The following is an 18,010-nucleotide window of genomic DNA, read 5'->3' as shown; positions in this document are numbered from 1 at the left end:
ATTTTTATTGAACAAACGAATTTAATCAGTTTAAGTTTGAACATATAGCTCGAGAAATCAATAGCGCGAGGGATACTGGTGAACTCCTTTCCCCAGCTGAGAAAAGCGCTCGTTTTTAATGGTTTGCGATCACACGTCACTTTGTTTTATTTATATCTCGAATTTGTTCTAACTCACGTAATAAGGTGCCTTCAGGTGCATTTCAATGCGCTTTTCGTTGAATGGACAGTACAGGCAACAGGGAGGGCAGAAACTTGGAAGCACGTTATTTATCACCGAGAACAAATGGTCTCAGCTCAGAATGTGCGGCGTTGTGTTACGCAGGCTCCAAGATGCTGAACTTCGCTTCATCACCTAGATAACTAAATGACTCTGCTTTGTCGTCGCTTCGTAGCTGAAAGCTGGCCGTAAGTTAGCGAGGTAACTTATATATTTGTATTTTTTTCCTTGCCGTTCTTGTTACGCTCGCTCGTTAATCAGCTTGACTCGCCAGAGCGCTTGGCGAACAGTGAATGTATCCGCGGGGCCGAAATGCTCACATTTCGTTTTCTTCGTGCGAAATAATTAATGCGCTGGACGTCTCAGGTCTGTCATTTGAAGGGAAAGTATATGCGACTCCCCACGAAAGCTAAAGAAAATTGTAGGCGTGGAGGAAGGCCAAGGAGGAGGAGGAAAGAAAGGGAGAAGGCAGAGATGTTGACCTGAAAAACCTCCCGTTGGCTATCCTGCACCAACACTTCGAAATATGCAAATGACGTGCAGCTGGACAAAACTAAAGCAGTGTTGTTTGCCGTCGCTTGAAGATGCTCAGCTTATTTTTTTGCATTCCGCCTAATTACATAATTAGCATTAATTAGTTATTCAACTTCTCAAACATTACAGTTAGATGAAAAGTGTCAATGAGAAAATTGTAGAGCAACCTGAAAAAACTCCCGATACAGCTTTCGGTCGCTCAATACGTGCTAAATAAAAGCGTTTTTCTGAGCGGGAAAAAAGTCCGCGAATGCACGCAGAGTGCCTCGAGCTGCCAGTCGCGGGACAATTTTGCACGTATTCGCGCGATAGATAGATAGATAGATAGATAGATAGATAGATAGATAGATAGATAGATAGATAGATAGATAGATAGATAGATAGATAGATAGATAGATACGGTGGGGAAGGAAAGACGCGGTGAATTCGCGCGCTCGCCCAGGTGCACCACTCCGTCAAAGGCGTTCGCACAGGCTCTCTCAGGATACTCTCTCAGGAAACGCATAAATGCCTTCACAGCCTTGCGGGCCGAAGAGCGATGTTCCGAGTAGCGCCTGCATGGACAGCGGCCGATCGGCCAGTGATCGCAATGCGTTGGAGGGCGTTTCTCTACGTGATCGAAATCAAGGAAGGCGGCACAATAGCCGCTCGATGTTCTTTCGCTGCCACCAAGTCCCGCGTACATACAGCCTTTGCAAGCCAAACTACAAGCGTGGAGCTGTCGCATTCCCTTATTCTGCCCACTCGTGCTTTCAAAAGTCGGCCCAACACGTGACCCCGCGATCGGCAGACTCGGCCCGGTGAGCTTGGTTCTCGGTAGGTTTTAATGGGCGTGTTCGGCATGCACTGGCAATTGCTCTGTGCACATCTTCTGCCAGCATGCTCGTGTAACTTCAGCCGTTCATCGCTACGTATGTATGCTTATCTTCTTCGTTACAACCATAGAGTTTCCTACAAAAATTACTAGAGGCAACTCGGGAGCCGCGACCGTTCTGCTACCATCGGAATGATAGTTGGTTATACGGACTTGCGTGATCTTCGTGCTTGTGACTTCAGACGTTCTTGCGGTCTTCTTTACTAGCGTTTATCTGCCTTGATTAGCCTAAATTATGAAGCAATCCCATTTTTCTTCTAAACCAACAAGGTAATAAGGCTCTGCGAGCATGCATATAATCGCTGCGAGTTGTGTCATTTATAAAGCACTATCGTGCTGGAAACGGTCAGTTTGCAAAGTCACAAAGCCGTTTGAGGTCGGAAGGACGAAGTTTAGGGAAATCCATGTAAACTAATCATCATTCCCACGCCGCCTGAACTGCCGTGCTTGCATATCCCGTAGACACTAACGCCAGAGTTCCTGTGGTAGTTTTGGTAGGAAGCTCCATATTTGCACCATGGCCTCCAAGAGCGCGCACACGCGTGCGCGTCGCCCGATCCCAGAGGCTACGGTTGCAGTGTGCGAACGCGGGAGCTGCGCGATGCTGTCACGCCCGTTGTCTTTTCGCAAGAACGTAGCTGGAGAGCAGCGGTAGGAGACGTTAAAACCTACCGTGAAATTATCACGTTCTGAGGCGACTTTTCCTTGCCTTTAAGTTTACCACGTCGCACTCTCTCCTAACTTGCTTCCTTCCTCCATAATTGTGAGCTTGGTGCGATATGATGTACCGTGTCACGAAAAGTACTGAAACCACGAGAGAGCCATGCATGTAATTTGTCTGCTGACTTCACAGATGCCCGACTGCACTGAGGGTATGTGCTGCGCAACTACCTAAGCAGAAGCCCAAGCAAACCGACCAGACGGCATATAGTTTCTTGACTAGTAAAATTAGAAGCCCTCGTAAAATGAGATACAATATGCTTATTGCTCTACTTAACTACTATCATTTGGTTTTAACATTTTTTCACGTAGTGTTGTCTGCACATAGCTCACAGGCTCCTTACACTGGATTGTTGCTTGAGGGAAGGAACAGTTACAAAAGGTGATTTTCTTATGCAAAGAAACGCAATGCAAAATAAATTTACAGAGAACATAAGTACAATCAAGTCCATTAGTTATCAATATAACATGCTTAGCATGGAAGAAAAGGTGAATATGGAAAAGTAAATTCAAGCCTTTACATCGCAGTAGGTGACTAATAGTGGGAAACACATGACAGCACTGAGGTACAGCCAGTATTATATAATGAATATAACAACGCAAGGAAACACGAAAAGTAAAAAAAAAAAAATTGTTGCGCCACCGAGCACTCGAAAGCCGTTATATAGTTTATACCTCCCTAATAACCGAGTCACATATCTATAGTATAAGTACACTGTTTTCAATAGGCTAATATTGTGCACATAAATACAGTAGCCCGTATAGGGCTGAAGCCCTTTTATTCCAAGCTAAACAGCCCTCTTCTGCTTCCGCTCCCGCAGACAGCTTCGTTGTCCTAGTTGAATTGCTTACAATTCCCATGGCAGAAAACCTGGAAATACATGTATGCTGAATATATTTTCCTTCTGGTTGTGCAGTGCAATTCTACAGTTGGTATAAAAAAAAGAAAAAAAAAAGAAAACAGGAGCGGTGACCGCATGCTTTACTAAGGAACACCTTGCGTCTCCATCATGCATTTCGTGACAGCTTTAGATACGACTAGGGTTGAGGATTGGGCGAGTTGGTATTGCATTCTAAAACTGGTACAGCGCAACATTCAAAGGAAGAAGCAAGACGAGACGGCCAGATAAAAGAACAGAGCGCTGACTTCCAACTGGTTTATTGGCAAGTTGCACGAAATATTTGCCTACAAGAAAGCATCAGGACATGTCGTCACAACACTTCACAAAACGCCACACCGATAGAAGGCTACACCATCAGGAGTCACGTAACACGCAATTCTGTTATGCAAAGTTAAACTGATCAAGAAGATAAGTTTAACCTTGCATGACAGAATTGCGCGTTCTGTGACTCACGATGGTGTAGCCTTCTATCGGCGTGACGTTTTGTGAAGTGTTGTGACGAAATGTCCTGATGCTTTCTTGTAGGCACATATTTCGTGCAACTTGCCACTAAACCAGTTGGAAGTCAGCGCTCTGTTCTTTTATCTGGCCGTCTCGACCGGCTTGTTTCTTCCTTTGTATGTTGCGCTGTACCAGTTTTAGAATTTAGATACGACAGCGCCACCACTACCGGTATATGCTACATGTAAGAAATAAACGACCAGATGTAATATTTTCTATTTTTGCGCGCACGGCCCTTTTGTCTGCAAGTTTCCAAACTGTTCGGTGCGTCCACTCCATTTCAGCTCAAATTCACGCCCCGAAGCAGCTTTAACAAACACTTGCCTCTAGGGTGAAGAAATAATGGCTCTCTCCGAAATCCTTTCGGTCGAAAAGGGCCCCACGAAACAGTAGAGCACAGTTTCCCCCTTTTGTGGCGAACTGGGTGCCCGGCCGAGACGCTTTGGAAAACGCGGGCCCGCTTTAAGGCCGCTTCCGAAAATTTCACTGTGCCTATAGGCGTGAACACCAGGTGTTTCGCTACACAATGGAGGCGTCGCTCTCCGGCGATACGCAGATGGAAAGAACGAGGACACGCCTCGCGCACGGATTCGAAAACGAACGGTGCGCGAACCTCATCTACGCCGCAGCCGTCTCGGAAGTTCCAGTTTTTCTTTATTTTTCTTTTCCGGCCGCACTTTTCTGATAACGCCCACTTTGCGGAGTCTTCGCGCAACTCCGGCTTTCTAAATGTTAATAACGATCTGCGTTGTTTCTGCTGCTGCCGCTTTCGTCTGCTTCGGTGAGTCGCTGGTTTCCACTTGCGCTAAAGAATGATCGTGAATGAGGTTAATGAAGATGGCAGCTGACGCCGCACAGTGAGGCCTTAAAAAAGGTGACCGCTTTACTTCAGATCAAACGAACCCTTCACGCAAAATACTACGGGATAGGCTCGGGCTGTATCGGCCATATATGCACAGCACACACGGAAGGCGGGGGCAGATGTTGCAACCTATGATTCTACAGTGACAAAGATAGTGATGGATATGCACACACGTTTTTGAAGTAAGCAAAAGCGCTGCAAAACGAGGACAGACAGAAATTAAACGATACAGGAGCTGCGTCGTACACTTTCCAAACTATTTTTTTTTTAATATCTCTGCTTCTCGTCAGTTCTCGTCTTGCCGCGCTGTTTTGAATTTCAATATCATGCAATGCCAACTAGCCAAACGTCACTCACTGCTGCTGACAGACACGTGTTTTCACTGCTTTGAGCTAAATAGTCAACGTTGCCAAGTTAGTATTGATGAGATCTTCAAAATAGCTTAATAAGTGCCCTCGGGATTGCGAGAACAGGCAACCCACTCGTTCGTTAGGTGCACAGCTGAGAATAATGGAAACAAAAAACAAAAGACCCTCATTCGTTGGAGCCTGAGATACAAGGTCGTATGCGCGGATGGCGTATTTGTACCGATAGCGAAGTAAATGTAATGATTGGTTTCCTGCCCGACGCTTTGCCCTTTCCATTACTCATGGTAATGAGATCGTTTACTCGCGAAAATATGCAATGCGGAAGGCTCGGCACTGCGGAATTAAATCAGAACGTATAACACTTCAACTTCGCCGCACAGCATCTCCTTTGAACGGGTGCGTGGGTGCACATTAACATGATAACAAGACAGAGCCGAACCGAAAGGTCACGTCAGGCTGGATTTATTTCATTCGGCCCCAGAACTCTTTCGAAGGAGTTGAATGTTAACTTTTGTGGAGTCAACCGAATGGTAATTGAAACTCGCTACCTCGACGAACTCTGTGCCAGGCTGGGCTTTCTGCATAGAGAGAGAGAGAGAGAGAAAGAGTGAAGAAGAAAGAAAGGAGAAGTCTGTTATTTGGTTTAAGGTAACTCGATCTGGCGCCAGGAGGTTGCCACATTGAGACGCATTGTGCTATACGTGGGTAGCAAACTTATGGTGTCATTGTTGATGAGGTCAGGAACTGCAATCGACACGCATGTCAAACCGAGACGGCATCCACATTCACCAGCAATAGGACTGGTTTTGCGGTTCTTGATGGCTCCATAGGGTGTCTTCAACATAAATGCCTAATGTTAAACAACACAAAAGGAGCCACGGGAAGCGTTTATTCTTTAAGCGAGTACAGAATGATGGCTACTCCAGGGTAGACTCTAACTGGAATGTTCACTGTATCCGTTTTGCTTTTCAGTGAATGCTCTTGGAATAATTCCAGCATTCGTTATTTTTCTATATGACGTTTTTTTCGGCGTCATTAGAAGGATAATCAAAAGTGAAACTAATAGCCGAGATATAGCGGAAGTTCGCCTGCGTGGGCTCCTGTGTCGCGATTCCCGTATTCTCGTGCTTTGTGTCGCATTTTACCGTCCTGCGCTTGAAACTACGTATGTATATTCCTTGAAGAACTTGAGGCAAATTCATGCCGAGGTAGACTCTATAACATTTGTGGATGTAAGAAAATGTTTACCATCATCTTATATCATAATTTTTAAAATTATTTCTTCGTATTTCAATTCTCGGTTCACTGAACTTTGCTAAAAATGAAGGCAAACTTCAAAAAGGAATAAACAAAATAAAACAGAAGCCTACTGAAACGAACGACTTGATACGCGCTGGCCAGTCGAGAACTAAGCGGATTTTGAAACTTCTTGCAAGTTTTAAAATATAACGTTAGTATGTTTCGGTAGTCGGAAAAAAAGTAAATATGTTTTGATATACACCTAAAATCGCTTTGCACAAAGGATTCTTCAATAGAGCTTAGATACAGTAATTAAGAACTTTCTAATGCACAGCAGTATCTGCCTCATAAAGTGACACAAAAAAGAAACAAAAACAGGAACGAATGCAAAGTAAGAATACACATACGTGCAGATTACAGAGGATGTCTTTTTGTGATAAAAAATGCGATTTTGCAACGACTACTTGATGTTGAGCCATTGCGTGCAAACATACTTCAGTTTGTTATGCACGACAGGTAAAAAATGTTAAAGTGCAACTACAAGTGTTAAACACACTTCCTTTGGATAAATCAGTGTATTTACATTTTACACTTTCTGAGCTTTCATCACGGATGGGTCGTCTAAGCATGGCTGAATATGTTTATCAGTGCCGAAATTTCCAACCCTCTACTTATATTCATTTCCTTACCTAGCCGACGGTGCCGTTCCAGACCCATTTCGTCGAAGAGGTAAGCCGTGTGTATATATATTAACTGAAAATATAACAGATTGAGAAACTTGACCTCTCAAAACTTCACAGTAGATTATAACGGATGTCGTAGCGAAGGGCTACGTAATACGGAATTAGAAAAGCACCTTCATCGCATGCAAAGCGCGTTTGGCCTGGCAGATATCTACACCCATTAACTTTTTTTTCTCTTTGTATTTTTCTGCGTACCGGTGGTGATTTAGTATGTCGATACGCAGCCCGAAAGCGCGGCTTCCGGTGAGTAAGATCGCGGCCAAGAGTGGGCACCCCACTCCGCGAGGCAGCGCATGATCACATGATCGCCCAACTTCGATGAACTTCTTTTCATAGTCTAGTGAAAAGAACCGGCCGCGCTGCACCATTTTATTCCCTCTCAAAAAGCACCGTAATTTACCTTCTGTTATCTGGCCGCGATAATGATCAGCGTCGCGGTCTGCTTCCGCACGCCCAAAGAACAGAGGCACGATAGACAGTTTTAGATTAGCGTCTCTCGCTGCTAAACGTAAGCACCTTTGCGGGACGTTACAGCGCGCGTCCTTTCAAAACATTTAGCTTACCGTAGGAGAACGCAAACGTAAGGAAGACGTTATAAAACATGGCGCCGCCTGGTGCCTCATGCCAAACGCATCCAAGCCAAGAGGATCCATTAGCAACCATCCTGTTCTTGCTATACGGACGCGTCTCGTGAAGCCTACGGGCGCCAGAATCACCAAACGATCTCAGAAATTGGACGCGCTTTACGCTCATAACGAAAGTTTCAAGTGAGTTCAGAAGAAAGCGAAAGCTCATTTCAATAGCTACTGGCGATCAACGTGAGTGAGAGCGTAACCATCACGAGAATTCACGCTGATGCGAGAGCCATGGGTGCCGCCATGTTCGACAGTGCTATTCTTAACGTCCATAAACATTACGAACATTAACGAAACGTTAAACTCGCCAAATAACGCACGTTATCATAGCGCACGTAAACCACAGAAACCAAGTAACGTTAGGAGCATGCGCAGGGAGGACGACTCTATGTCTTTACGTACGTAATGCGTTTCCATTTGGTTGCAAACGCTATTCTGAAACTCTCTAGTTACTTTCTTGCAGTTACGTCATTTTTCTCACTTACAGCAAAGCTTTGTTCTAGCCAAGAATGGCGCATTTACTATAATAGAAAACGCGTGTGCGAATTCTCGTTACTCTAATTTATGCCTCCTGCGTAGCCGCAAAGGCCAACTGCAACAAAATTTTTGATCACGGAAAATGGCTATATTTAAGTACGTCAGATGCAGAGTACCCGCCATACAAAAATTATGTTTGAAATACGAGTAGATTTGTCACGAAAAGCTCGCAAGAGTAGGAGTTTTTGACAACGAATCAGAAAAAAAAATAAATAAACGCCGCCATCACCGTTTGCCGGAAGTGACGTATAACCCAGAACGGGCGGCTTCTCCGCATGACGTTCCAGATTAGGCACTGCCCGCGGCTGCTCGCGGCGCGCTGAGAAATCTCGGAGGCAACGTCCTGGTCACATAGGGCAAACATCAGGTGCACGTGACTTTGCTAAGCTGGTTGCTGTTTGAAGGCGGCTAATAAGAAAAAAAAAGAATAGACAATTATTAGCCCTATAGCTTTACCACAGTTACTTAAGTAGTATATACTACTCACTTATAACATGGCTAAATCGAGGAGAGCGAGGGGTAACTGGAGACTGTTGGGAGAGGCCTTCGTCCTGCAATTAACATTAAAAAAAATACTGATGATGAGAGCCAAAGTGAAGTTCCGTTGCTGTTGGTTTCTAACACGTTGTGGTCGCCGGAAGTTTTATAACTCGACCTGTTGCTACGCAGAGATCGAGATCACCTACCTGCTTCCGTGCACAGCAAACATCTGCGGCGACATGTGTAACGTGCGCGGCTGCTTCCAGGGCGTGTGCAAGTATCCGCCGGACCAAGTGGGAGTGCCGCGCATCTGCATATGCCGCGGACACGTGGCAACTTGCGCCTGAGTGAAGTCCGCGGAGTGACGTCGGGTATCGTAAGATGGAAGCGAGAAGCAAAAGGAATTGAATGTGCCGCAACTTTCGCGAGACGGTGCCAAACTAAGCTATATCTTTTCGGACTTTGTCCCGTAAAGCAAATAAACTCATTGTCATCACGGGATCGATCGATCAATAAATTGGTGAATGAGCAAAGTAATGACCAGTCATTATAATTAGGTCTTTAAAATGATACGGTCTATCGACATTGCTTGTACTTCGAAACCTCACCTCCTCCCCTTCCCATACTTCCCCAAATGAAATAAAAAAAAGTGTATATAGGCGGAAATTTCTTCGACAAGAATGACGAATGCAATCAGCTCAGCAAAACACGGGGCCTCACGGCCGTCAAGGAGCCAGCTACATTTCGCATTACAGCTAACACTTGCATTGAAGCGTTGCTTTTAATGCATGATCGCATACGATACCGCATATAAAGAGTATATAAAGTCCTTTGTCAGAAACGTAATGGAATCAAATGCATTTTGGAATGTCCTGTTTTCACCATGTTTCGTTTGTGTCCACTGTATGTCACAGGGACACCGGTCACGGGTGTTTCACTGCAATGTTTTGGCATGTTAGACGCTTGCAGTAACATTGTGGCCAGTATATTTGAAAATGAAGTTGTAGTAATTCGACACAAGAAGCACACCGCAATGCACCGGCATACTCGCTGTGGTTGCTCGGTGGCTATGGGGCTGGGCTGCTGAGCACGAGGTCGCGGGATCGAATCCCGGCCATGGTGGCCGCATTTCGATGGGGGCGAAATGCGAAAGCACCCGTGTACTTAGATTTAGGTGCACGTTAGAGAACCCCAGGTGGTCGAAATTTCCGGAGTCCTCCACAACGGCGTGCCGCATAATCAGAAAGTGGTTTTTGCACGTAAAACAATTTTTTTTTGAACACCGGCTGGAAGAAGAAGCACTACGGGTACAGAGTCTGCAATCACGTGTATCTAGCGCTGCGTGCGTCGACGCAACGACATGCATGCGCGGAGAGACATGCAAATGCCAACGAAGAAAGTAACTTCTAAGAATAACTTACCGTAACTTTTAAGGATGTCAAAGAATGCCTGTCGCTCCTCATCAAATAGCCCACGTGCTTTTTCGTGTTCGCTTAAAGCGCTTGCGATTCCGAACAACGCATGCTGCTAAGTGCCTCGTGAGCTTGCTCAGCGTGAGCGCGCAAAGGACTTTCTCTTGTCAACGCCCGTATACTGTAAGGCACGCACAGGACGTCATGCTTGTTTCTCTTTCTTCCGGTTTTTACTCGTTCGATTTGTCCGCAACTTGCTCTACTGTTATGCATTGTGCTTGCACGGCCTAGCTGATTGTCTTACGAAGAACCCCACCCCTTTTCGTGTGGCAGTTTCGTTGCAAGGGCAATTGAGGCGGCGTGCTTCCGATAACGAGAAAGACGTAAGCTTCAGCTTAGCTAAGTACAATTCAATTCATTTGTTTGACATAAGTTGCATTATTTTCTGATGATGACGGCCCTAATAGAAACAAACCCTTAGTGACTTAGTGGCTACGGCGTTGCGATGCCGAGCCTCAGGCTCGATTCTGAGATTTTGACAGCGGCGGCCGCAAGTCGATCGGGCGAGATGAAAAAAAGAAGAAGAAAAGAAAATAAACACGCTCGTGCACTTGTATTTAGGTGCACCTTAAAGAACTGCAGGTGGCAAAAAAAAAGTATTGCGGAGTCCCCCATTACGTCGTGCCTCATTATCAGATCGTGGTTATGGCACAGAAAAACGCAGGTTTCTTTTTTTTTTTTTAGGAGAAGCGCGTGCATCGGCTAAGCACCTAAAAAAAAAAAAGTCCGCGAATGAAATGAGCTAATCATGGAGCGATAATGATCTCATGGTTATTTCTGCTTCTAAGGAAACAAACAAAAATACAGAAATTTTCTCCTCTCTGCGGCAAGAATAAGGTGTGAATCACGCTGCAACGTGTTTTCGACACTCAGATGGACCGTCCACGAGGCCGCATGCACAATGAGATGTATGCCAAAGAGAACGAAATCCACGGTTTCATAACGCTTCCTGTTATGTATCCGTGCTAACCTCGGAGATGACGGGGACAAAAGAACTCGACGGTTGCTCAGTGCGAGAAGGTTGGAACGGTGTGAGCGTTTCGTAAGCGCCGATGAAAAGAAAATGCGGACGCGTTCAAATCCGCTTACGTGCTGTGTAGTTCAATCCGGAAGCATGAGGTCGCATCGGTTCTCTATATCGGCACACTTCCACCTACCGCCCACCTATAAGGGGCGGTATAAAGGTGCGATATAAAGTCAAGAATAGACAGATTTAGTATAGCGTATGCTGTACCATTGCGTACGCTAAAATATAGCGGATCGTCACTGCACATGCGCTGAACGCTAAACGAAATAGCGGGTATAGCGGGCGTACGCAACGCAAACGAGTTAGCGTTAGCGTTTTTGCGGGGTTTGCGGAGCTTGCGGGAAACATGGCGGCGGTCCCGGCTGCCCATTTCGAATTGAATTTGGCGTTGCTTTTGTAAAATGCACTTCGTTCGTAGCAAATGACTGAGTAAACGGCTTTCGCTTAGTCTCAGGCCGCTTCGACGACAGAGTATTATGGATAACCTCGTGGTGTTTTCGAGATCGCTTCTCGTTTCGAACGAGTCGAAGCCTAACGAACGAAACATTCGAGATGTCAGCGCCACCTGTCGCTGAAGGCGCGAAATAGCCGCAACGACGGCATATGGTCTCTGAGATCCGACGATATCACCGGCCAACTAAAATTGTAGAAAACGTGCGCTGCTTAGCGTACGCTATATTCGTATAGTGTACGCTATAGTTGCGGACGCTAAACTAAACCTGTCTAATAAATGGCAGTGTAGGGTCGCTGTGAATGTTCGTCTTGGTTAAACTCATCTGTGCATGCTTCTTGTTTGCTTGAAGTGCGTGTTTGCTCGAACTTCTCTGGGGTCCACTCTGTGTTTGTGTATATGTTGCATTGCAATGTTGTGCTGTTGGCTCGCACTCGGGCCGCTTCCAGAGAGAGCCTGCTTTGGGAAGGCGGTGGCCGGACGCTGTTTGGTGAAAAAGGGAGCGGCAGGGGTTCTCGCGCACGAGTTCTGGCGAGCGCCATAAATCGCGCAGCGAGCCGCTGTAGGGGCATCTGGAGAAGGGAGTCTTTGGGGAGTGTTTGGGTCGGGCCGAGGCGGCGCGGGCGAATCAGGTGGTTCCAGCGGCGGCCACCGCCGGTGCGAGTTACGCTACCCGGAGAGATGGTCCCCGGCTGGGGGTGAGAATGTGCGCGGCTGAGAGGTGCCAGTGTGGTCTGAGACTTGAGAGACAACGGATCGATCTCGTCAAATGCCCGATCGGAGCGACGGACTGCTCTGAGGCCTTTGCTCAGCAGCAATCGTTAGTATGAACTCGTTTACCTTGTTTAGTATATACTGAGATGTTCCAATGTGGTCTGAGACTTAAGAGACAATGGACCGATCTCATCAAGTGCCCGATCGGAGAGACGGACTGCCCCGAGGCCTTTGCTCCGCCGCATTCGTTAATGTGAACCTTCTTCCCTTGTTTACTATATACTCAGTGTAACCGCTAATGTCTGTCTGTTGATAAATTCAGTTAATATTGTTGCCATCCAGCATCCTTGGTCCTGGAATACCGAAGAAGAGAACAGTGCAGCGGCTTAGGAAAAGTCGAGAACGAGCGAAAGCACCAAGAAAGAAGAACCTGGCGGGGGAAGAGAAGAGAAAAAACTTACTGGCATTATAAAGTCAAGAGTGTCCAAGAAGACCCTGAGGGACTACTACAAAAGGCTCTGTAAATAGATAACAATACATGTTTTTGATGATGGTGATGATAATAATAATGATGATGACCACTTCCTTCTTCACAGCGCCTGCCACCGTGGATTCAGATTATCTTCGTTGCAGTATCTATATAAACCAGACAAACTTCTTGTATGTCTTGCGCAGTGCAGAGATGCAATATTTTGCAGCAGGTATCTGTTTTACCGTTTGAATAAAGAGCTAGTTTGTTCGGCGTGTATTGCCGTGTCACGAACTAAGCTCACGTGTACCTGGCCGAGGTGAAGAAGCAGAAGAAGAAGTTCAAGCGGTTGGTACAGCCATTATACTTTCCTTGTGCGCTGTACACTCTTACTGCCCCTGGTGAGTCGCATGTATTAAAAAACTTTATACTTAAGAGTCCTACTCTTAAATTTACACATGAACTAATCTGGCTTGGCAATTTATTCTTATAAGCACTTATGCAGTAGATCAGAACCAATTTATCACTGCATGCTAACTGAACTGCCTGCGTTTCTCCTTCCTGAGGGAAAGGACCCTGCATATTACACTGCGGCAGTTAAGACTGTCAGTGAACCATTATTGTGCTGCTGTCTTTTGGAGCTTCCGTGCTGGAACGCGTGCTCAAGAATACGTACATCGCCGCACAGAAAATGATTCGCGATTCCAGTCAATATCATTGTTAATATCGTCGATCATTTAATTCTTGTCACATCGCCTATTTTAGATTAGTGTTTTTTTGTCCTATCATAACAACTACTCGGGAAAGGATCTCTAAGTTCTACTCGCTTTAATCTAATTGACATAATTGGGAGTGTCTAAATTCATATACCCCTAACACATTTCTGAAATCTACCCGAATCTGAGCCAGTCTACCTGATTGGAGAGTTCCACTGACCTTAAGATAATAATAATAATAATAATAATAATAATAATAATAATAATAATAATAATAATAATAATAATAATAATAATAATAATAATAATAATAATAATAATAATAATAATAATAATAATAATAATAATAATAATAAAATGTAAACTGTTTACTGCGGTCGTGCGAAAAGTCTGCTGTATATATATGTGGACAGGGTGTAACAGCCATCAACAATGCGCAAGTTCGGCAATTTTCTGTGACGGATTCTTATGACAAAATGAAGGCCTTATGTTATGCGACAGTCTCACCGCCTTTGGTACAACCATACGGTAAATTCGCAACGAATCCCTGTGCCTCCTGCATTTGACTCTCCCGAAATAACATAGGCGCTACTGACCAAGGAGAGGCGCCATCGTTTAGTAAGCTTGATCTGGACCTTGATGAATAACGCGGACCCTCCGTGGTGGCTGCTCAGCACGAGGTTGCGGGTTCGTTTCCCGGAGGTTACGGTCGTATTGCGATAAGGACAGGGGGACGGGGGCTGTTAATAAATAAAACACATCCGTGTACTTAGGTACACTCGACTGGTTCCTACGGTGCTCCGACTCGTTCTTCAGCGATGCGCATCGAGATTGGAGCCGGAGAAAGCTTGCCCCGACCGAATGCGCCAAGTGCACCAAGAGCAAGCGGTGTAGCCACGTGGTCGGCATTCTGCCGCATCTCGGACGCACTCACACCTCGAAGGAGACAGCCCCTCCCAACACTCTGAGCAAGAGCGCGGTGCTCCGAGCGAACCGGGTGAACGTGTTCCGAGCACTCGATGTTACCGCTGAAGGAAAATGGATCCACAAGAATGGCGAAATGGGCTTGTTGGTACATCTTGAACGGTATAGTAGTTGAGCGCTTGGTAAAATCGAGGGCAAAAAAAAAACAAAAAAAAATGAGACACGCGGAAACACGAGCTCCCGTGTTTCCGTGTGCCATTCCACAAGAGAGCTTCATAACTCTCTAAAGCGGCCAGTCGAATGCATACTGTGAGATTTTAGCGCACTTTACGGAACTCTCCAGGTACTGAAATTTAATCCTGAGCCCTCCACTACTGCACCCCTAATAGCCCACTGTGCAATTTCTGCACTTTATATCCCACCGTTTCAGGAACAAGGTATTGGCGTTAACACAGGCTTCATGAAAGCTTCTACGCTCCTACGCTCTTACAGAGACTCCTACGCTCCTACGCTCCTAGTTAAGGAAAAGTTGCGCAACTCTTTGCGGTCAATTGGAAAGGTGACCACACATAATACATACAAATACATAAGTGTTGCGCAACTTTCAATGAATTGACGTGCAACTTTGTTTTTGCAGCAATGAATACACTGCAAGCACTTGTACTCTCGGCTTGTGCTGCAATAGGTAAGCTTACTTGTTTGCCTTACAATCGCCGTTAAATGAGCATAAACCAGCAGTGCGCTCTCGGCTTAGAAACTACTCAGGGCGGCGGTTCAGTTCCGCTTTACGCACTAACTAATGCAATAATGTTGCACGTAAATTTGAATGTGCGCTCTGAATTAAAGCAATTTCGACTCGCTCAGAAACGAGAGAAACTGAGTTTTCTTTAATTGCACGCGCCTTTCTCTTAACGGGCTCTCGTAACGTCAGCATAAGCTAAAACGTGATCAGACAAAAAACGAGTTGATCTCAACGCCTGTCACGCTTTATTACGTTGAAGTGCTACGCTCGGCGCTATAGCCAATTTCTTAGCACCGTTTAGTCTTATATGTATACTCTTCGGAATCTGAAATTAAGCGATTGTTACAAATTCGTGCAAAACCCGAAAGCGCAACAATGCATTCCAGGCGCTTTCGACCTGTTCGCTTTTGAGTGTGTGCTGACGTAGTACATCGAAGACAGAGACTAACGTATTTGGAACGAACAACTATATTTATTTATTTCTCACGAATTCCGCACTTAGTTATGGCGGCGCTCTCCACTGCAATTACTCTTATGGCCAGGGTGCCAGAATGACCACACTCTACGTAACCCGCGCTGCAGAGCCTATACACGGCGCCGCGTCAATCGCATGTCCTCTTGCTGGAGCTTATGTCCCGACCGACACGTGTAATACACCTCCACAGAGTACAGGATGCATACATAAGTAGCGGAACGGCTGCGAGGTCTGATGTGCACGACCTCCGTTGTAACAAATCGTGCCGCGGCCTATGTAGACGACGACCGACTGTGCCGTTCCGTCTCTGATCGCACGCATGAAACAGTAACAGAGACGTGAATCATTCACGACGATTCGCTGCCGTCGCCCGAGCAGAAATAACGCATTTCTTGGTTTCCTCGTTCTTTTCTACACCTTCATTCAGGGGCGGCCCAATGGCGTAAGTGCTCTTCCATATTCCATCGCGATCGTCTTGTCCTTTCACGACGTCGGCAGACTGCCCGTCATTCTGCCCCTCGCTTTATTTTTTATACCAGTCTGTCTCTGAAAGCTTTCCGCCCCGATAGCGATAACATCGGGCCGTGGGTGTAGGAGTTGTATGCCATTTCGTGTACCTGTCGCTCGTGTACACTTGCTCGTCTGCGAAGCCAAATGCACGCAGCGCAAGGAACTCGCGTTATTTTTTAGGCAACATTTTTCTTTTCTCATGAACCTATCAGCGGATCATAAATAAGCTATTTCGACATTATGAAGCCGTTGTAAATCTCGCCATAAGAGTGGAGCTGGTGGTCGCTCTGTAGAGTTCCGTTTTAAATCAATGGCGTGTCTTGCAAAAGTTTAGGCAGAAATTCCGTAGCTTTTTTTTCTCGAGAGTGTCGAATACAGGCTATATCAACGCAACCGAAATTCTGTAGAATGTAAACAAGGATCAATACAAGAACAAGACCATAAAGTGCACAAGTAGCTACTCGAAAATTTTGAATTTTGCAACATTGAAAGGCGAAAGTAATGAACTAAAGTAAAATAAAAAGACCAACGTCTGCAATATAGTTTGAGCAGAGATTGCGATAGCGTCGCGTACGAAAGCTTTGCGATCCTGTCTCGGAGATTTCTGCGACTGTAGTTTTCTTTCAATTGGTGTTTTTGTGCGCTCGACGAAATGTGGGCCGTGAACATGCTTTGCACATTTTGTTAGAATGTTCACGGAGGCGAAGCGTAATAGTATGTGTTTAACTACTCGCTGTGGCAGATATTAGCTTGCCTTTTCGCATTTACTTTAAATGTTCGCACACGACAGCTGCTTTTCGTGCTTTTCAGCTGTCAGAAACTATCCATAATTGGATATAAGCTCATCAAACACGCCATCTTCATTGAATGTATTGATCCTGAACACATTAGTAACAACAACAGTACGCGCTTTTGCCTGCGCAGTAATCTTTTACTTGCCGTAAGGACGAATCACAGCAAGTTCACAGCCCTCTTCTCTGGCATAGCAATATGGAATGCATTACCTTTCAAAATAAATCATCACACAACGCTCATACATTCTCCGCGCGCACCATGCGCACCGCGCGCGCATTAAGGAATTACCCGTCTCATCTTAATTTAAAATTAACTACCAATACGTATGTCATTTTGCTTTATACCTGTTTGTTTTGTATAAGTAATTAATATTATTGACAATGCAACGAGTTTGGTCTCTCATGTCGGGTTGATTATTATTGTTAATATTCGTTAGTGTTCTGCTTGTTCACAAGCTTTTGATTAGTTTTCATGTTTTTTCAATAATTATCATTACCATTAACTTGTGTATTCAATTTCTTGTTACTGATAATCAACTTGCCTAGTTGTTATTCTTATTGTTCACATGACCGTACTTCTTTGCTGTTTTTGTACAATAACCGTATTTATGCAATCATAGGAGGTACCCCTGGCAGTTTTTTTCAAAACTATGGGACCTCCTGCTGTAATAGAATTACCATGTAATTCCAACATGATTGTTGCAATAAACTTGACTTGACTTGGTTCACGTATAGTGGATACGCAACATGAATGTCTCGCTTAAGGTCCAATGTCCCAATTACTTCGTCACTTGTTTGAATCCTGCTATTAACAGCGCAAAATGTAGACAAGAGACGAGACAAGAAGACACCATAAGCGCTGTATTTCGCTAGAATAGCAGCTTGGGGCCTGTTGGTTTTCCATCCTGCTATTAACAGCGCAAAATGTCTACATTTGCGCTGTTAATAGCAGGATGGAAAACCAACAAGCCCCAAGCTGCTATTCTAGCGAAATACTTGTTTGAATGCTTACAATAAATGTATGCCTTAAAGCTTCTTTAGCCAATTCTTATGCACATTGAATTCGGCAAGGTGTAAGACTATTGCACCTTGCCGGTGCAAT

General features: G+C 45.2%; 1 protein-coding gene across 2 annotated transcripts in view; it reads right to left on the bottom strand.

Annotated features, from left to right (window-relative positions):
• The window catches only part of Epac (Exchange protein directly activated by cAMP), a 514,493-nt gene that overhangs the window by 405,548 nt on the left and 90,935 nt on the right, over window positions 1–18,010 (bottom strand). The gene's annotated exons all lie outside the window — the stretch shown is intronic.

Source organism: Dermacentor variabilis, chromosome 2, assembly GCF_050947875.1.
Source record: "Dermacentor variabilis isolate Ectoservices chromosome 2, ASM5094787v1, whole genome shotgun sequence".
NCBI classification, from domain to species: domain Eukaryota; kingdom Metazoa; phylum Arthropoda; class Arachnida; order Ixodida; family Ixodidae; genus Dermacentor; species Dermacentor variabilis.
The sequence above is the reverse complement of the archived record's forward strand: the minus strand, read 5'-3'. Positions and strand labels throughout refer to the sequence as shown.